The sequence below is a fragment of the Neopelma chrysocephalum genome, unplaced genomic scaffold (genome assembly GCF_003984885.1).
Source record: "Neopelma chrysocephalum unplaced genomic scaffold, ASM398488v2 Primary Assembly neopelma1_73b, whole genome shotgun sequence".
Classification (NCBI taxonomy): Eukaryota; Metazoa; Chordata; class Aves; order Passeriformes; family Pipridae; genus Neopelma; species Neopelma chrysocephalum.
Genome location: NW_020897734.1, coordinates 1827210 through 1846435, shown reverse-complemented (window position 1 = coordinate 1846435; position 19226 = coordinate 1827210). Strand labels below are relative to the sequence as shown.

The following is a 19226-nucleotide window of genomic DNA, read 5'->3' as shown; positions in this document are numbered from 1 at the left end:
CAGAACAGAGCAAATCATAACTATAAAGGTAAGGGTACAACAAATGGTCTGAAACTCTAGATTGATGGCAAAAAAGCACAGATTACTTCTCTAGACAGAAGCTACACATATTTGGGGTAGCTTGTACTTAGCTGAATAATGGATTTTCCAGGTCAGCTGACAAAAAGAAAAGAAAAATGTTGTTTCAGTTGAAAACAAAATGGAGTTTCAGGGCAGGGGAGAAATGTGGTAAAAATAATAATGATAACTTTAAGTGTTGTCTCATACCCTTGTTCACAGATGGATAAATCGTGTATTAAACCCACATACCTGGATGACATTGTGTACAGGTGTCTCTTTTTTAAGTTGACCGGCACCGTTACTAAAATGTAAAGTTCAAGGTTAAATTCTCGAGTCTGATTCTTTTGCTTTACGAAAAGATAACTGGGCTTCAACTCAAGCAGAAGCACTGGGCTGGCCTGCCACGCAGAAAAGGAGGATTTGCTGTTCCCACTTACGCCTGCACAAGGGTCCTCACTGGCTCTGCTGCAGCCGCTGCCGGGGCTGCCAGGGAGTGTGGAGGAGCCAAGGCTGTTAAATGACCCGTGGTGCGGAGCCACAGCGGCACAGCTCCCGGCTGGGGGAGCTCACGCCAAGCTCCAGGTGGGCAGGGCTGGAGGGGGGAGCTGCAGCACGTCCCTCCGAGGCCAGAGCCACGGCGAAGAGCTTCATGTGCCAGGACCCTTTCTCAAGCCCTCACTTCACCTCCAGGGCAAGCACAGCCAAGAAGATCCTCTAGCTTTTATGCAACGTTGTATTTGGCAGAAAAGACGCCCCTTTGTTTTTCTGAGGTGTACATACGTGAAATACTTCTGGCAAGAAAAAGGTGCTCTGCACTTACACACCTGCACATCCACCCACTCACCTGGCAGGCTGCTCCTGCATGACCTGTTCGAGCGCTCCTCCAATTTATCACATCAGTAATTCAATTCCGATGTCAATGTTTCAAGGTCTCTTTAAGCATCAGTGAGCACATCCCATAAATGAGATGAGATTAAAAAAAAAAAAAAAAGAGCCTAACATATTGGTAGCAGTCAACAAAGCAAAGATATGCTAAAATACTTTTTCTAGCTTTACCTGTTTTAATGCCTGGTAATAAACACTTTTCGGGACATTTGTTTTCAGGCTTTGTCATCCTCTGTTGTCCATGCATTCAAAGGCACTGAATTCCCCTCTCACTGAATTCCCTTCCCAGTACATCTGCGAAGAGAAACATTTATGGAAATAAAGCGATATAATTTAATTTCAGACTCAAAGACCAAACAGTGGCATTAGGAGTTTTTTCACCATGCCTGAGCCAGTCCTGCCCTCCAAGCTGTCGGTGAGTTCATTTCCTCAAAAGCCATGAGTGCTATCAAAGCGAAAAATTCCAAAACAAGCTAACAGCTTCAAAAACACATCTGATTGCCAATGCTTTTGGCTTGTGATAACACGGTAATATTCTAAAATTGGCTTGAACTTCTGTAAGGAGCTGTATGCTGTATTTCAGACTTGAAGGTTTCTTACCTTCAAGTAAAAATGTAAAAATGCCAGTACCTGGAAATATCAAACATATTAGAGTTATACCCTGTCTTAAAGGAAACAGGGCAAGCATGCTGAAACTACTTGCTTAATTTATGTTTTGAGTATTAATACTCCTTAATAGAAAACAGGTGGAAGTCAAGTGCATAGAAATCTCCAGGCAGGCATATACTACTCATGCTCTTCAGCCTCTACCTCCATCAAACCTCCAGTGTGCAGCCTCCATTGAACTGCCTAAGGCCAGGGTCACCTCTTCCAAAATAAAGAAAACACTATTTGGAAATCAATGTAGAGCACCAGTTGCAAAAGCAGAGCAGACATATCAGTTGACTTGGAATTTAAGCTCCACAGCTTTGGAGCAGGCACATCAGAGGCAGACTTGGCCCAAATAAAAGAATCATAGCATTGACCTCAAGCACTTCATAAGATCCAAGGAAACATCTCTTGTGATGTAAACCCTACAGTCCAAAACCTTCTGAGAGGGAGACACACCCCAAGACTCAAGAAAAGGGCAGGGGCAGGGCAACAGAGCTCTTTGCTGAGCTAGGGAACAGCATGAAGAGGAGTCAAACAGCAGTGAAGTGGTGGGGTGATGGAGACATGATAAAAACAACTGAAAAGTGGTGCACAGATTGGAGAAAACCTGGTCCTGGGGAGCGGAAGCAGATTAGGTGTAAAACTGAGTGAAAATCATGCTTTTTGGGGAGGATTCTGGTCACCAGCATACTTAGAGAGCCCCAAAGAGGTTCTTCATTAAAAGCCCTCAGGTTGCAGGAGCTGCTCAAATGCTCCACCTCATGCAACAAACCCAACAACACTTCTCTGGAGGGATGAAGACAGACTTGGTCGAACACTGAACTCTGCAAACACCAAGGGACACATAGAGAGTGCATCTTGGGGGAGATGAGAAGGGTGCTGAGAAAAGGGTCATAAAAGCACCATAATCTGAGTAGAGATGCTGTGAGGAAGACTCAGTTTAAAGGCTACTTCAAGAATGTATTTAAGAGCAGCAGTCTGACTTGAAAGTTACAGATAATTGATTGACAGCTTTCTGAAGTACATTTCAAGTCTAGTACCCTTCCTAAATTTTTGTGTTCAATCCCTAGACTCAGGGCTTCAGAATGGCAAATGCTTTTCCTATTGAGGGTTCCCTGGGGGTCACTGTCATTTCCCCATTCCCAAGAGAAGGTTTCAGACTGTGTCATGGTCTCTGCAGGGATCAGAGATCACTGAATCCTGTCCTCTCTGAAGTAATTAGAACCAGAAAAAATATTAGAAATAACACTTTCTACAGTGAAAAGGGAAGAAAATTCTTAAGGAATCCTCAGATTTACAGGACTGACTTTTCCACTGCTCCTCTGACAGAGCTTGCCATTCCTTCCTCTGCCTTATTATCCCCACAAATCTAATGCAGCTCAGGCAGCAGAAGTAATCCACAAAGGGTGATGAACGCAATATATGATGTCCTCAAAAAGTTCTCAAATCAAGGTTTCTTAAAAATAAAAATTATAGAGCAAAAATCAATGTTCAAGGGCAGTCAATCAGATGTCTGAATTATGTCCTGCCTTTAAAATATACAGCAGATAACAGTTTTTATATGGTCCCTGTAAAAGCTACTCTGTGTGCTGTACCTTGACATTAAGTCCCCACTAAAGTACTTACCTTCAGGATTCTCCCCATTTATAGGTCTTTTATTCTGCTTCAAACTAAGCAAAGCAGCTGCTCCAGAATGTAAAAAGAAAAAAAAAAAAAGGCAAATGGATGATTTACTGCCAGACTCCCAGTGAGGAAAAGGGCACACACCCATCACTGCAGGCAAGGAACAAGCAAGCAAAGAAAAATGATTTGAAGCAACACAGGGGAGGCAAGAGGGAAAGGGTGTGGGCTGGGCAGAGAGCTAGTACCTGATAGCTCCTTAATGTGTGTACAAGGCCAGTCTGACATCAGGGAGGCTGTCACAGGATTGCAATGGGATTATGGCATACATATACAGGCAAAAGAGGCCATTAGCTTCAAAGAACCACTTATTTATCCCTTCCAGTAAAAAGCAGCAGGTCCCCAGCTCACAAAGTGCATAGGCACATGCTGAGCTTTGTCCATTGTGGATTCAGACCAAAGTGTCAGAAGAACCTCAAAAAACAGCACTAAGTTTCCTCTAGTTCCAAAGATTTCCTTAATGGTTGCCTCAGCATTTGGAGCTTAATTTTTACTGACCCATTCCTTTACGGAATTTTCCCCGTAGCTGTCATTCTGCACACCCAGAGCTGAGGCCATTCCTTCTTCTCTCTTCTCATTAGTGGGCGTCTGTGGGCAGGCTGAAAACAGTTTGCTTTTGCCTGTTACATGAAGATCTCTTCGATTTCTTCCCAGGAGCTTCACGCTGGGTAGGCTCTTCAGTTCTTGCCTGAACCTGACAGCTGATCACTAGCCCATTTTGAACATGTGACCACTGCAGAGCTGGGCCATTTCTGAATAAAAATGACTCTGAGAACCACCTTAGCAAATAGCAGTACCTTTAAGTCTTACCTATGCCTTTATAGGTCAGAAGTAACTATTTAGATGAGGGGCTGCACCTTGGTTATCTATAAAAGTGAAGTTTTGAGCCACTGGGTCAGCAGCAAACAAAGTAGTAAAAAAGAAATCTGGCTAGAGAAAACTATCCTGGAGTGCTGCTGTGAGCCCAGCTCAGGCAGGGGGTGAAACTCCTGGAGCACCATTTCACCCTGCCCAGGGACAACACTGCAGCTTCACAGTGTCCTGTGGATGTGCACACCCAGCCTGCAGCAAACACAAAGCACACAAAGGCTCACCCTGACAAAGGCTGCCAAGGGCAGGGGCCTCTCAGGTCACTCCTACAGTCTTTTCCAGTGTGACTTGTTCACCCTCCACTCACTGTCCAGCCCGGTTTGAGATGGCTACAAACACTGCTGTGCCCCTGCTCTGGAGATGTCTTGTCCAACACTGGCAGCTCAGCCTGGTGAGGAAAAGCAGATTTGGTCCCTTAGCATGTCACCTCATGTTTTGCAGTAGGAAATTTAGATTGCACATATCTAATTAATGGAAAACAGAGATAAACAAGCAGATTGTTTACTTCAATTACGTGCACAGTGCCTGCAGGGTTACCATTTAAAAACACAAAGAAAGATAACAGTCAAAATGGGTAAAAAGATGCAGACAGGAGTACACAATCTGCAGCTTACCTTGATGACGACTAACACCTCTCCACCAACTGTGAAATGAGGGAGGTTTTTCTTGGCAAATAAGTATAACAGAAAATTTTTCAGCCATCTGTAAATAACATTTACCTGGTGCAGCTTTACATAATTAAATGACTTCCTTATGAGTATTGCACAGACCCATCTGCATAGAGAGGGAATAGCTCATTTAAAATAAAGACAGAGAAGGAGGAAAAGCAGAAGCTCTCCATTAATTTATTTAAATTTCTCCCAGAGGCAATTTTTCCAGAATCACCCAAATTTCATGAAGTCAAGCATCTGCTTTCCTTGCAGCTTAACTTACTGAAAGAAGCATTACCTGGACAAACAATCCTCTCTCTAAGCAGCTTAACAAGTTTGTGTAAATGTTTGAGCTGCTTTAAAGAAGCAAGAAAGTCATTTCATATCCTATTCAGAAAGGTAAACAATTTTCTTGTTATTTTGAGTCCTGCCACTATTTGCACTACCAGATGGATTAGGTGAATACCCTGTGGGATGGCTTTTTTGGGTGACATGACTCATGTGTAGCAAAAGGTTCAAAACTGGGAGCGAAAAGTGGTTTCCAATTCAGTCTTTTTAATAATTAGGTGCAAACCCAAGTCCTTTGAATGACTTAATTTGTATCTAGTAAGAATGTTAGTGAGACTGATGATCAAAATCCATTATTCAGCTACATCTGAAAATTAGAACGGCCAACAATGTCAGCACACTGAGCTCCCCTCCTGCTCCCCTACATAAACCAGCTGATTGCAAAACAAACACCTGAGTTACTTCTGTTGCCTTCTGTATTCAATAGATGCCCGTGTTTGGTGCTGAGCAGGATTGGTTGAGATATTTGGCATTTTACCTTCCTCCTCTTCATCTGGTTCTTTCATTTTCCTAAGCACATGTGGGAGTATATGCCCCTTACAAAAGAAAATAAAAAGCTACAAAAAGATAAAATAACTTGCAGTTCAAAGGATTCAATGGGCCTGAAGGCATCTCATTGACCAACATTTAGCTCTATAATAGCTTCAGAAGTAAGGACTCCACTAGTATTGCAGTTAGAGCTCTTCACTCAAAATTAACTGGAAGACCAGGTTCTTTACTGGTTTAGACGTGGATTTCAGTGACTGCATCAGAAACCTCCAGCAACAGAAAGGATTCTGTTTAATTGCATCCATCCAAAACCTGTCTGAGAAAATAAACCAGCCCAGCCATTCCTGTGAAGCTGTGCAGTGATCAATGATCATCATCACCTCAGGTTTAATTGTATTAATGAGATGAAGTTAAATAAACTGCTAGTTTACAGTGAGTATCTCTGGATCATTATTTGCATCTTCTCAGGCACAAAGACACTGTGTGACTGGAAATAATTCAGTACCGAACACTCCAGGGAAAAATTCTCCAGATGTGGTAATGGTTCTGACAACCAGCATGAGGAGGTTTCTGATCCACAGAAGGAAGTTTTAGGAATAAGGTTTAGGTAAGCACAATCTCCTCTGACAAAAGAGTAAAACGCTTGTTATATCAGAACAAAAGAGGGAGCTTGCTTTCTCAAGCTAGCTGATTCAAAGGAAAAGTTAAGAAACAATTGTGAATTCAGTATTTCTGAGCCCGCACATTCATTTCAGAACACATGGTTCAAGAAGCCTTATCTGCCTTTACCCTGCTTAGGCCCTGTTTTTCTTGGTATAGTCTTCATGTTTCATAAGATTTTTGAAGGAAGTTGCCTGCTTCTGCTTCTGAAACAGCCACCTCTGAAGTCTAGCTAAAACATGAAGTTAAATTACTTTTAAATTAACTGAATAGATCTAATAAGCGTGGCATGTAAAATTCTCACCAGTTTTGTATTTAAGTGTATCTCATAACAACACAGCATCTTGTGGAATTGAGATTTACAGGTTAAGTTTTGCACTGCATAAAAATAACTCATTTATCTATTTCAAGCTTGTCACCTTCGAGTTTCATTGGGCATCTCTTTCATATACTGTAAACACTCAGTGAGGAATAACCCTGCTGACCCTCCCTGTGCCATTCATTATTATACATCCTCCCGTCACACTCTTGTTTATTAGTCTGCTCTGAGAATTAAGTAGATTTTATCTTGCCTGATATTGTCTCAAATCAAAGCCCCCTTATGCCTGTAATTATTTCAGCTGCCCTTTCCTGCCCCCTTTCACTTTCAGTTCTAGCCTTATTTGAAAGAAGATGATTTTGCATCTGTTTCTCCAGCTGTAAATGATCAGTAATAAGAAGGCTGGAAACAGGAATACAGTAAGCAGGGAGGCTGCCATGTTATTAATATTTATTTCATGTTGGTATCTAGAGGCATCAGCTGAGCCAGAGTTCTATTTTGATAAGCTACATAGCCATGTAGTACATGACAGTCCTTGCCCAAAGGATTGCATGATGAGGGATTCAGGGATCTTAGAGAAGGAGAATTCATACTGCAAGTTTACTTGTCTAATGCAAACTCATTGCCTTTTGACTTCCCAGCAGAGGCAGCCTGTGCTCAGTCAGAGCGTGGTGCATGTTTGATAATGAGAGCACTTACATTTTATCCTCTACAAAGGGAGCTGGTCCCTGCTGTCACAGATCCCTGTGCAACATTTACCACAAAGCTACAAACAAACCCTTCACAGCATCTGCAACGTTGTCAGAAAATAGGCCACCATATACCAGAGCACTACACTGCTGGCAGTAGGGAGGCACAGAAAAGCTCGGTATTCCAGGGAGCAACCTGCCTGCTGGGCAGTCATGGAGAGGACAAGCACAGACCCCACACTCACATGCATCCATCACTTCAAAGCATGAAGCATTTCACTGACCAAAATCACTGCAAACCAGGCCCTGGGGAGAATGTGTTAGGTATTAAATGGCCTATTGCCAGAAAATTAAAGTGCTTATGTTGCTGATGGCATCAAGGAGAGAACATTTCAGATGCATCAAGCAGATAAATAAAAGACCTAAATCTCACTCATAACATAGAAATCAAAGCACCTAAGTGACTTGGACACAACAACCTGATCCTCACAACCTCTGCTGCTTTCTGCTGTCACCAGCCATGTACAAGTGCCAGAACAAGCCACTTCAGTGCCTGAGTTCATCCCTCTCCTCCCACCTGGCAGACAGTTCCTGCTCTGCATCCTCCCAGCCACTACCTCCTAAACAAGCCCCTTTGGCCTGTGCCATGGGGCTGCCTCCTGCTCACCTCCCTGCTCTAAGCTGGAGAGTCTGCAAGAGCCCCTGGAAGTTTGCCTGCACTTCTCTGCTGGGGACAGTTTGCTGTGAAATGGCCCTGTTACCACAGGAAAAGGCAGGATGTTTGCTATATAGGCATAAAGGTGTCTCTGCAACAGCTCTGCTCACTGTGTACGTGACCTTTTTAGCAAGGAGAACAGGACAAGGTCAAAAGGAGCACTTCAAAGTAGACAAACAGCTTCACCATGAACGAGCACCAGTTCCCACGAGCACTCTCGTCCTTAGAGTACACTTAGGAAACATAAAAGCAGCCAGAGTAAAAGAGCAGAAATAGTGATGGAGGAGCTCCTTGAGGCATTAAAGGACAGTAGTCAGACCTTGAGTATTTGTCTTAAATTAAAGGCATTGGTATTAGAACTAGTCACTTACCCAAGATGCAGGAAAGAACATTTTTACCAGTTCCCACAAGCTCACACCTTACACCCAATTTTCTTTGATGATTAGGGAAAAGGTTTTACCTTGGTTGCTAGATAGGTCAGCTGTCCACAATGATTTCAGCTGCAACAATGCCCAGGTTAGTCGAGGATCCTTCCCTTTCTAATTATTTTTCTAATTTTGGGCAGGTCACTCTCCTTCACCTGCCTGAATTATACCACAGGCATATTTTTAATTGTGTCATAGCAGGGAGGTTCTAACACACAATAAGAAATGGAACACAGGGGACTGCAAAGCTGCAGGTTCCTGCAATGTTTCAGGATGAACAGAGCTTAATATGGTTTAAACACAATTACCCCATTATAAAATTGTCTGATTCCTGGCCTTGCACTTGCATTTCCCATGATGAAATCAAATCCATCAGACACACCATGAAAAGCAGTAGTAGGGGGTATATTTATCAAAAATTCAAAATGGATCATAAACTTTAAAAATCCCAACTTACTGTCGACTTTGGGAGATAGAAAGGATAGAGAAACAGCCAAATAGAAGCAGTGCTTGAGCCATGAAGAAGACACGGCACTGCAGTTAATTCTGGTTTAGAACAAATGCATTAAACATTTATTTCACCAAATGTTAGTTTAAAGCAATCATTAAAATCAGTTTTCTCTCTGTCCACTGGAGATCAGTTATTCATTCAAAGTTGATGAAGCTTTCCTAATTTCAACATCATTATTCTAAACTCACGTAACAGAAGCCATTATATTTTAGATTCATGTTGCTTAATCTATTTCTCATATTTTCTATCTCCTGTTGCAAACCTTTATACTGATCAAAACATTTCATTTTAAAATGAGTCTCCTAATGACCCTTCTCTGGAAATATATGTACAGCATGTACAAGGAGGAAAAGTCAGCTTAGAGCAATACGCACAGATTGATTATTTCTGAGCCAGATCATTTCTGCTCTTTTCTTTTCCTTCAGACTTTGTTTAACTAGTCATTCATCACAGCATTTTTGTGCTTCATTATTTTTCAAGCTATTCGCTTTCCCTCCCAGCTGAAGGTGAGGATGTGGGCCCACATTCTTACACAATTCTCTTATCCCCAAAGTATTACTCCAAAGGAACTGGAAGTTGGTCTATTCCTTGCTGGTGCCTGGTGGCACCACTGAAGGCCCAGATTCTGGGGCTCAGCTTGGCTGGCTGTTGGTCCCACACTTCCTTCCCAGCATGGAGGCAGAGGCACAGAGCACCCCAGGTGCCGGCTGGGCTTTTCAGAGGACGAGCACAGGATGGGCAGGCTCAGGCACTGGTCTCTGCTGTTGCCCAGCACTGAACTAACTGGAGGACAGCAGGGATGATATCTTAGTTAATAATAACTTCTGAAAAGGGCAACTGAAGCCTTTACCTCACGAAATACATTATTATACAGTAATTAACATACAGATCTTATCAGATTAGGACTAAGAAAATTGCTGCCACCTACTGCTGGAAAGAAATATATGAATACTGAAAGCCTCTCCCAAAAATAAGTTATGAACTACAATTACCTCGAGGAAGTTTATTTCAAGTGCCAGCCTAGCTCTGAAAAGGGGAGTTGTCACACACAAGCAAGAGGGATGTGACCCTGCAGTTTGGAGTGTCAGGCTGGGCAGACAGAGTGCTCTTCTTCCTCTGTAAGCAAACATCTCTCTTTAACAGAGGAAGAAAAACAGTAAGGCTATCAGGCCTCTTTCACACTACACTGTGCAGAGCTGTACTTTAAATACATCTTCTGGTGCCTGAACAACAACTAGTTGTGACACACAGACATTCCTCATCAAAGGAATAATGGCTTAAACCTTGGGAAGATGTTTTACTTTGGATTCCCCATTTGCTTGAAATGTATAAGGTATTTTTCTCCCTCCTCCAAGTTCAGCTTTACTGGTTTATAACTACACAAATGAATTGGAGGGGACGAGGCCATCTCCCATAGTTCAGTGCTGGTTGGGGGAGGCTAATCCAGTAAAGATGCTACATTGTCAGGGATTCATAGACAAACTTTATACTGCTCTGCAGGCAGGTGTTCCTTGTGAGAACACAGTTCTTAAAAGCAGAAGACATAAGAGTCTGGAATAAGTTTATACTCATTCAAAGTTTTAGGGACAGAGCAAGAGTCTGCAAACAGGAATTCCCCCATCCTATTCCCATGAGATGTCCTTGTGCTTCCTCTTAGCCATAGTCACTCTCAAACCCATGCTGATGTTTTGTACCAACAGTGTATTTTCCCTCCAAAGCATTTGCTTCAGCAGCCTTTCAGTCCCTGCAGCACTCGTGGCTCTGGGGATTTTATTTCCTTGCGTTCATAGGAAAGCAACATGACTCCATCAACCTCCCTCACTCTCCCTAGCGTGCTGCTTCTTTAAAGGCTAATTTTTCCACTTAATTTTCAAGCATGTCATTGCCTTCACCACACGTGCCCAGCAGCCTCGGGAATCCTGCTGGCTCTGCTCAGCCAAATGTCCTCTGCCTAATTATGTATGCTTCACCCTGCTCATGGTTTTGCTCAAAGATAATCATTTTAGGACTTCCTCCTCCTTTCTGAGACAACTAACAAAAAATTATATGAGAGGACAGAGAAATATCTTCGTTAGATGATGAAATCCATGTTGGTCCAATTCTATTAAACAAACCATAGTTTTGTCTGCTTTTCCAGGAAATCCAGTGGGTGAATTACTTTTGCCTTAGGTGAGCTCCACTGGCCCTAACATTTGCCCGGTTTCCTCACACTATTCTTTCTCCATGGTGAAGAGAGCAAGCAGCATGTTTTAACTTTCCTCTGGGACAACCAGTACCTTTGCTGAGCACCAGGACACACGACTGCAGCAGAGCACCTCTGACAGCAGTTTTCACAAAGTCACACCCAAGTCTTTGTCTTACAGAAAAAAAAAAAAAAATCAATGTCAAGTTTGCTAAGTCCAGCTTTGCAGCAATCTCCCCAGAGCTGCCACTGCTGTTCAGCTCCCCTGTGAGCACAGAGGTGCCACCACCCATCTGCATTTGTGACAGCACTGGTAGTTCACAAGGAGGGGACAGACTGACAGATGGGAATGAGGCTGCATTAGACCTGTTTGAACTACAAATCATTTTCCATTTCCTCTTAATTCTCAGAACCATATCACTTTGTCTTGGACACAAAGCAGCTGAGAAACAGCACTTAGACCTCAGCCTAGACCTTAGAGCAGCAGTAATTAAGAGGGTGGAAAGCAATAATTTTCTTGAGTAGCACTCTCTCCTGTACACACATCACGCACTGCATGTTGATTCATGTTAGCAATTAAGGCCTACTCTTTAATCTCAAACAGTTTCATTATATAGCTAAGAGTCAAAAGTATCTAAACCGCCCAAAGCAGTCTCTCCATTCCCCACCATTGGGGCAAAAAAAGGTTGGAAGAATTAAAAAAAAAAAAAAGAAAAACCACACACCTTCTAATATATATTTCTACAAATTTAGACAAAACCAGGCTCCCAAACAAGTGTCAGAGACAGCAGCCACCATGCACAGGCACATTGCCCTGGACCAACACGCTCTTCTGGGCCCCTCTTCACCTGGCCCCCTCTGGTGCCTGACACAAGGCAACTAAGTCAGTGCAGTTCATGCTTAGGAAGGGACAGGTAATCGCCCCTCACCCAAAAATACAGTGTTTACACAGGGGCACCACAGACTGAACAGACACCTGCCATCTGCAATTTCCTCCAGACACTCCTAAGCATGGGGGCTTAGGGCTGGGCATTGCAGCAGGGGACAGAAAACAGGACATGGCAAGATTTGCCTTTCCATTTTCCCACACCACAGACACTCCCAAAAGGTGACTGAGGGTGCTGGTCAACAGCCAGCTGAACATAAGTCAGCAGTCTGCCCAGGTGGCCAAGAAGGCCAATGGCATCCTGGCTTGGATCAAAAGTAATGTGGCCAGCAGGACCAGGGCAGTGACCATCCCCCTGTACTGGGCATTGCTGAGGCCACACCTCAAATCCTGTGTTCAGTTTTGGGCCCCTCATGACAAGACACTGAGGGGCTGGAGCAGGTCCAGAGAAGGGCAACGGAGCTGGGGAAGGGTCTGGAGCACAAGTCTGATGAGAAGTGACTGAGGGAGCTGGGAGTGTTTAGCCTGGAGAAAGGAGGCTCAGGGGGGACCTTATCACTCTCTACAAGTACCTGAAAGAAGGTTGTAGCCAGGTGGGGGTCGGTCTCTCCTCCCAAGTAACAAGCAAGAGGACAAGAAGAAATAGCCTCAAGTTGTGTGAGGGAAGGTTTAGATCGGATATTAGAAAAAAATTTCTTCATAGAAAAGAGAAGAATTGGAAGAGGCTGCCCAGGGTAGTGGTTGAGTCACCATCCCTGGTGGTATTTAAGACATGTAGATGTGGGGCTTGGGCACATGGTTTAGTGGTGGGCTTGGCAGTGTTACCCTAAAGATAACGGAGGCTAGCCATTAATGTATTTTCCAACCTAAACAATTCTATGATTCTGTGTTTCTGTCAGATAACTTGCCTGGGAAGATTCAATGCAAGACAGCTGTTTCCAGGAAAAAGTTGGTCCAGTCAAGCCAGCTGGAAGTGCTGCCAGTGTCAGCTAAACCACAGCTTTGGCAGCAAATCGTTCCACACAACAAGTAAACTTTCCACCTCACTTATGAGCTTGTACTCACAGCACTAAAGAAACTGGTCAGGTGAGCAATCCCTGCTGTGCAGCTAGTTAAGAGATGAGCAGCTAACAATCTGTCCCAGTAAATACAGATTTAAGTATGTATTTAACAGCTTTTCTGAACCAAGATTCTGACGCATTTAAAGGGGAAAAAAAGAGTGGTTTTTATTTGTATTTTTCTGACATAACCAGGTGCCTGAATAATGTTTTCCCAGTAGGAGGAAACCAGAGAAAGCTTCTTTTCCTCCTAGGAAAAGAGTCAACAGTCTTTCAGTGACACAGAAATCAGCCTAACAGAAGCATTTATGTCAGGTTATCCTACAAGGAGCTTTTCAGCCGTATTATCCAGAGAAAAACATCTGTACAGCATTTGCCTGCCAGGAAAAAAGTCTCTATTGCATTTTCCCAAAGGAAAAATTTTTATAACCTTTTGCTGACAGGGAAGTAATAATTATCCACATAGAAGCATACCATTAGAGTTCCCTTGACAATGACTGATTGATTTACTTATATGTATTTGCCATGGGAGGAAAAAAACGTGATGAACAAAATGCTGGTAGGTTTCTTTTGCTAACAGAGCTACAACAGAAGGGGAAAAAACCCAAACTACGAGCTGCAGTGGCAACAGAGCACCTGAAAGCACAAATACTACAGCAAAGGAAAGAACCACAGGACAACAGAGATGCTGTCAGGGACTGAGCAGGCCCAAGCAAAGATGTGCTCAACTGCAGCACTGAGGTGAGCACCTCACACCACTCAGAAGGCAGCCTCGAGTTTATCAATGCCGTGTCTCCTCTGCCAGCCAGGATTCTTGGGGGAATGTGTGAAGGGTGGAGGAGAGGGAAAACAAGAGAAAAACCTGCAGAGTTATTTTCTAAGCACTGCTGTGCCATCCTTCCCATTGATCTCCCTTTCAAGTGATCTTAAGAAGCTGACATGGTGCCAGAAATTACAAAACACAGTTTAACATACTCATTAGTCTGAAAACAGGAGAATGCCACAACTAATCACAAGGCTACCACTGTGGTGAGATGAAAGCAAAAACAGATTTTTCTTCTAACACTGGGGGTTTCTTTGTTTCCTCATCTAGTTATTTTCATATGAGTCCTGCTATGTGAATCAAGACCTCTAGTCCCATAGCTCTTTTATAAAAAGATAGTGTTACAGTTTTATAGGTTCCTCTTGGATGAACATCACTCCTCATTTTTTCACCTTCCCTATGGATGTCCCTTTCTCCTGGCCTTTGTCACTCTGTTGGATGCGCTCATTGGTCAGGGGTTGCGTGGATGGGAGAATAATTTATATCACACTGATGTCTTTAGGGGTTTCACACAAAATTTTGAAACCAACTACTTTCAAACCCCCCTGGGTAGAGAAGCAACCAGGGGAACTTCTCTCCATGTCCACAGTGGTGCTAAACATCGTCTTCCTGCTTTTGCAATGTTGTGTCCAGCCTGTGCTTTCATTCCCAGTGCCCAGGGAGCTAATTCTCTAGCTTTGGTGTAATGAAAGTGATTGATATCCCTCTGGTTATGGCTCTGGGGAACAAATCACAACACATGCAACTCCACTGCTACTCCCCCAATGGCCAGCCAACCAGGCAAGACCATATCAGGGTTACACCCCATGATTTATCCAAGGCCATGGATAACCTATGAGTACCTTCTTGCTGATCTTGGCACCTACCTCCTTTCAGAATCTGAATGACAAAAATTCCAAGAGCACTGGATATTGTGGAGACAAAACTACCTCCTCACCATGGTCAAGAAGTGTCCCCTTGGTTTGGGGTCTCCTTCAGGTACTTAGCTGGAAGATGTAAGAGATGGTTTCAGTCCCTGTTTCAAGAACCATTCAGATACTGGCCACAAAATACAAAAGCCTTGGGTCAGGACATACAACTGCCCTGTCCTAGGACACCAGGCTTTAGGAGAATAACTTCTTTTTTTTCTTGGACCAAGTGACTCCTGAACTTTTCTGTACAGCACCCCATCTTAGGGCTGTGCCAGCTCCCTCTTGGAGGGCTGGAGACCAAAGGGGCTTCTTCTGGTGAAACAGGAGGTGTGGGTTTGTGGAGGAAAGGAAAGGAAGGGAGATGGAAGCTGAGTCTCTTCGCACCACATCTCTGCCCCATTTCCCAGCTGTGAGTACACCTTGGCAGTCAAGCACTACAAGGTGCAAATGCAGGTGCCCATATACTATTATAATGAATTCACTGAACCAAAACAGACACTAAGAAAAGGACAAAAGAGGTCTGTGTCTAGTTCCCCTAGAAGATATAGGCAAGGACAACCAAGTGCTGAGACACTAGTCCTGGGGGGAATGGCCAGGCTCTTGAGGTCCTTGCTGTTACACTGTCCTGAACACTCTCCTGGAATCAAGAGCATTACCTCAATAAGGATGGTAGAATGAGGCTTGAAATTTCCATGAGAACATGATCATAATACTTGGCAGAATAATGCCACTAGATTATTTATATCCTTGATTTCTGCTAAGTCTTGTCAAATGGGTATAGATTTATTATTTTAATTATCTCAAGCTTGTAGAGATTTAAACATCTGTTATAGGTGTTCAATAAGTATTAGAACAGCAATCAATTTTTTTCTTAAACAGAGGAGTGATTCATGGTGCTCTGTGAATAGATAAACTCACTATAGTCAATACCAGAAAGATACTTTGAAAGAAAGCAGGAGGCTTTTTTTAATTAGCTTCTGGTTAATTCTATTTAGGAAGTCTAGATGAAACATAACATTTAGGAACACTTAAAGTCATTTAATTACAGGATTTGGTGTGTTCTCCTCAGATCTTTCACTGCCAAAGCAGCAGTGTTTTCTTCCTGTTTTGCAGCAGGACAGTGTTTATGGATTATCTATACAACTTATGTTGAATATCCTCTGTCCCACAGGGCTTTCCTGCTTACATAATAGATTTATCAGTTAGCAGTGATGGACCATCGGAAGAGTTCAGCCCAGAGCTTTTCTTGATGTGATTTGCATCCCCCTTGGCCATCACTTAACATCAATAAAAAACAAAAAGAGGAGACTTCCAGGTTTGACTTGGCACAAAGGGCTCCGTTAAAACAGCACGCCTTGTGGAGACCACAGACAGCTCTTGGAGTATCAGCCTCTGTGTCTAGCATCTATCCTGAGGTGAATGTTCATGTCTAGAGTGACAGATATTCCTGTGCAAAAAAAACCCTTTAAGAGGAATCTCTCCGTGCTGCATCCTACCAGCACAGCATAGATGGAGTTAAAGAGAAAAATGTCCCTCTTAAAATATTTTGAAGCACTGTCCTGGAAAGGAAAGAGAATAGGTCTTTGAAGACAGAAAGGCTTCTTTTCATGCAGAACAATAAAGTACCACAACAATAATAGATGCTTATCCGTTCTTCCCCTGCCTGACCTTGAAAAAATTTAAAGTATTAGAGAGGTGGAAGTTGAATCAACTAAGAAAGAGTAAAATGCACTGAAAGATAATAATGGTCTTTTTATCAAGTTTTGTAAGAGAAAGAGACTTGCCTCAATATGTGAGAGAGAGAGATTCTACAATCTTCACAGTAAAATCTTGCCCTTATGGAATAGTACATGGGAAAATTCAGCTTTAATTTTGAGAAATAACGGAATTTACTCTAATTGCCATAGATTTCAAATCCATGAGACCAAAGACACAAGTGATCTAAAATCCCTAGGGAATTAACAGCTCTTTTGTGCCAGCCCTTGATGCTGCCTACCTGTAAGAGAGAGCATCTCAGCACAGCAGTTGCACCTTTCTAGAGTCAAACCTGACTCCAGGCTCCAAAAACGTTAAGCCTGTGATTAAATCTGCTAGATGAGGAGCCAACATAAAGATTGTTATTACTTTGCCTACTGTGGGCAGTCATAAATTAATTTTCATGTGAGATTTAAGCTAAGAAGGAGTAGAAATTTGTAGATAAGCGTGTATCGTATGAAAAGGAGGCAGCAGGAAAATGAGACGTGGAGCTGTTTATGGGAAAAATGGATGACTGGAGCATTGAGGTGCATCAAGTTAATGAGACAAAGCCAGATGTCTAAACAGAGAAGGGTTTTACCAGGACATCTGAAAGATGCAGTCAGCAAAAATAAATACCATAGATCTGATTGCTGCTCCCCAACTGAAACCAGACAGGTTTTAGCTCAAACTATCCCCAAAAGCAATGATAGGAATAATGTTCCCTCCTTTACAACAGATTTTATCTGTTCCCAAACCTCAAAGTCAATCCCTTCTGAACTGACAGGCAAAGCCAATATTTTTAGGAATGAGAATACAGATGAAAAACCAAAGGCCAGCTACCAGTCTTAATAAATTCACCATCAGTTCCAAGAAAGCCTTTGGCTATGTATTGAACGGCTGAAAATTAATATACTGGATTTGTCAATCGGTAGAAATTTAATACTGGATGTAAACCTCTTTGTTGCACAGAGTTACTGATACAATGCAGGTGCTGGTTTCACCCCACATCAGTGACATTCCCATGGGCTTCAGACATTTTGGATGAATCTAGACTTATTACAGCACGCTGGAAAAAGAGTGAGGAAAAAACTTGCTTCCTGTCACTCTCGACATTCATTCCACAGCTGTAGCCAGGGCTCCCTGTATTTCTAGTGCCAAACCTTGGTCATATTTTCCAAACAACCAAGTTATTAGAATTTGGTCCAGAATAAAAGGTATGGCTGCAAGGAAAAAATACAAAGCAAAAGACATGTTTTCAGTGCTAGAAGCATAAGAGAAGAGCCGAAATTCCACTTCTCTTAACTTCTACTAGTTTTTCCTAATTACATATGATGCTCTGGGCACAGGAGCACAGAACCTTCATTTTTTTTAAAACTCAGACTGAGTTTGCAGTTTTGACTGGCAGTTTTGAAAAATATTACAAGGCTGAGCAAATGTAACATAGCTCATTGAAGAAAATAAAAGGATCATTTTGCTGTTAGCTTTTTTTAAAAGAAAAGTTAGGGGTTTTTCTTTTTTCTTTTTTTTTTTTTTTTTAAACTGAACCTAATTCTTCTAATTCAGGGTCATAAAATCTAGTGGAAAAAAAAAGAATTGTAAATTACCAAAGGCAAGAAACAAACCTTATACTTAGCTATACTGGTTATAGCAATTTCCATAGTAATTATGTTATGCACATCATCTAATAACTTGTCTAGAGTAAATTCTCTACTTCATTTTAGTACAAACTTAGGAACATATATTTAGGAAGTTATAAGAAGGAAACTATTGCCTTGGGGAGTCACACTTGCTATGTGCTCTAAATTCTAAAACAATACTTCTAAAAAAGTAGATTTCCTTTTATGAGCAACATTATTAATTGAGAGCAGGAAACAAAACATGAAATTTTTTATTAGTCTCATCTCCTAAGAAGAGGCAGGCAACTCTTTGTGCCCTCTGTCCACCCACACCCAGAAATTACGGAATTTGTTGACCAGTTTAATTTAAAGTCAGCAAAAAAAAGATCATTCAGAAAGATGCTGAGTTCCTATAAGTTTGACAAGTGTAAGAGTCACACTAAGGCACACAAAGAAAAAAGGGAAACAAACTTTACTTAATAAGAAAAGATAATGCATTTGGGGGGCAAACCCCCTCCTATTCCTAACCTATGCTGATCTCTGTTGCCTCATGTAATCCAGATTAACAGTCAACCCAACACAAACATTTGTTCACTGTAGCCATCTTTGCACCTGGTAAAGGATCTTGGTCATTTCCATAGGAGCTGAGTTTATTTAGTGTCTCCTTGTTTGCAGTGCCTGCAGTGGATCCTACAGTGGAGAAACCTGCCTGGTGAATGAGGCATTGAAGTAATTAAGTTATACTGAAATGCAAGCTAATTAGTAATGAATTAAGTTTGTGAGCTCTGACTGTTGTGTAGCACCTCTTAATTTCAATGCACTTTTGACAGATTTGCCAACACTTTCTCCATTTCTAGAGGAAAAAAAAACCCTTAAATAAAGTAAAAATTGTGTAGCCTCATGAGGAATCAAAGCTAATCAAAGGGCACAGAGAGCTAGTCCCCCCCTTGGTAGTGCTAATGTTTGGTAACATTATTATGTTATTAAAATATATACTGATATATTACCTACACAAACATGCAGCTGCCTGACATTTTAAATTATTAGCAGAAAGGACTTGT

General features: G+C 42.2%; 1 protein-coding gene across 3 annotated transcripts in view; it reads right to left on the bottom strand.

The window, feature by feature from the left end:
• The window catches only part of IL1RAPL2 (interleukin 1 receptor accessory protein like 2), a 432870-nt gene that overhangs the window by 374230 nt on the left and 39414 nt on the right, over positions 1–19226 (bottom strand). The window contains exons 1-2 of one of the 3 annotated variants that reach the window (XM_027687228.1): positions 11229–11299; positions 1117–1239 (exon numbers count right to left, since the gene is read on the bottom strand). The gene's annotated coding sequence lies outside the window, so the exon portion shown is untranslated. Of the gene's footprint in view, positions 1–1116; positions 1240–3774; positions 3822–11228; positions 11300–19226 lie in introns of those variants that run through there. The other 2 variants (XM_027687229.1, XM_027687227.1) reach the window with 2 other exon arrangements.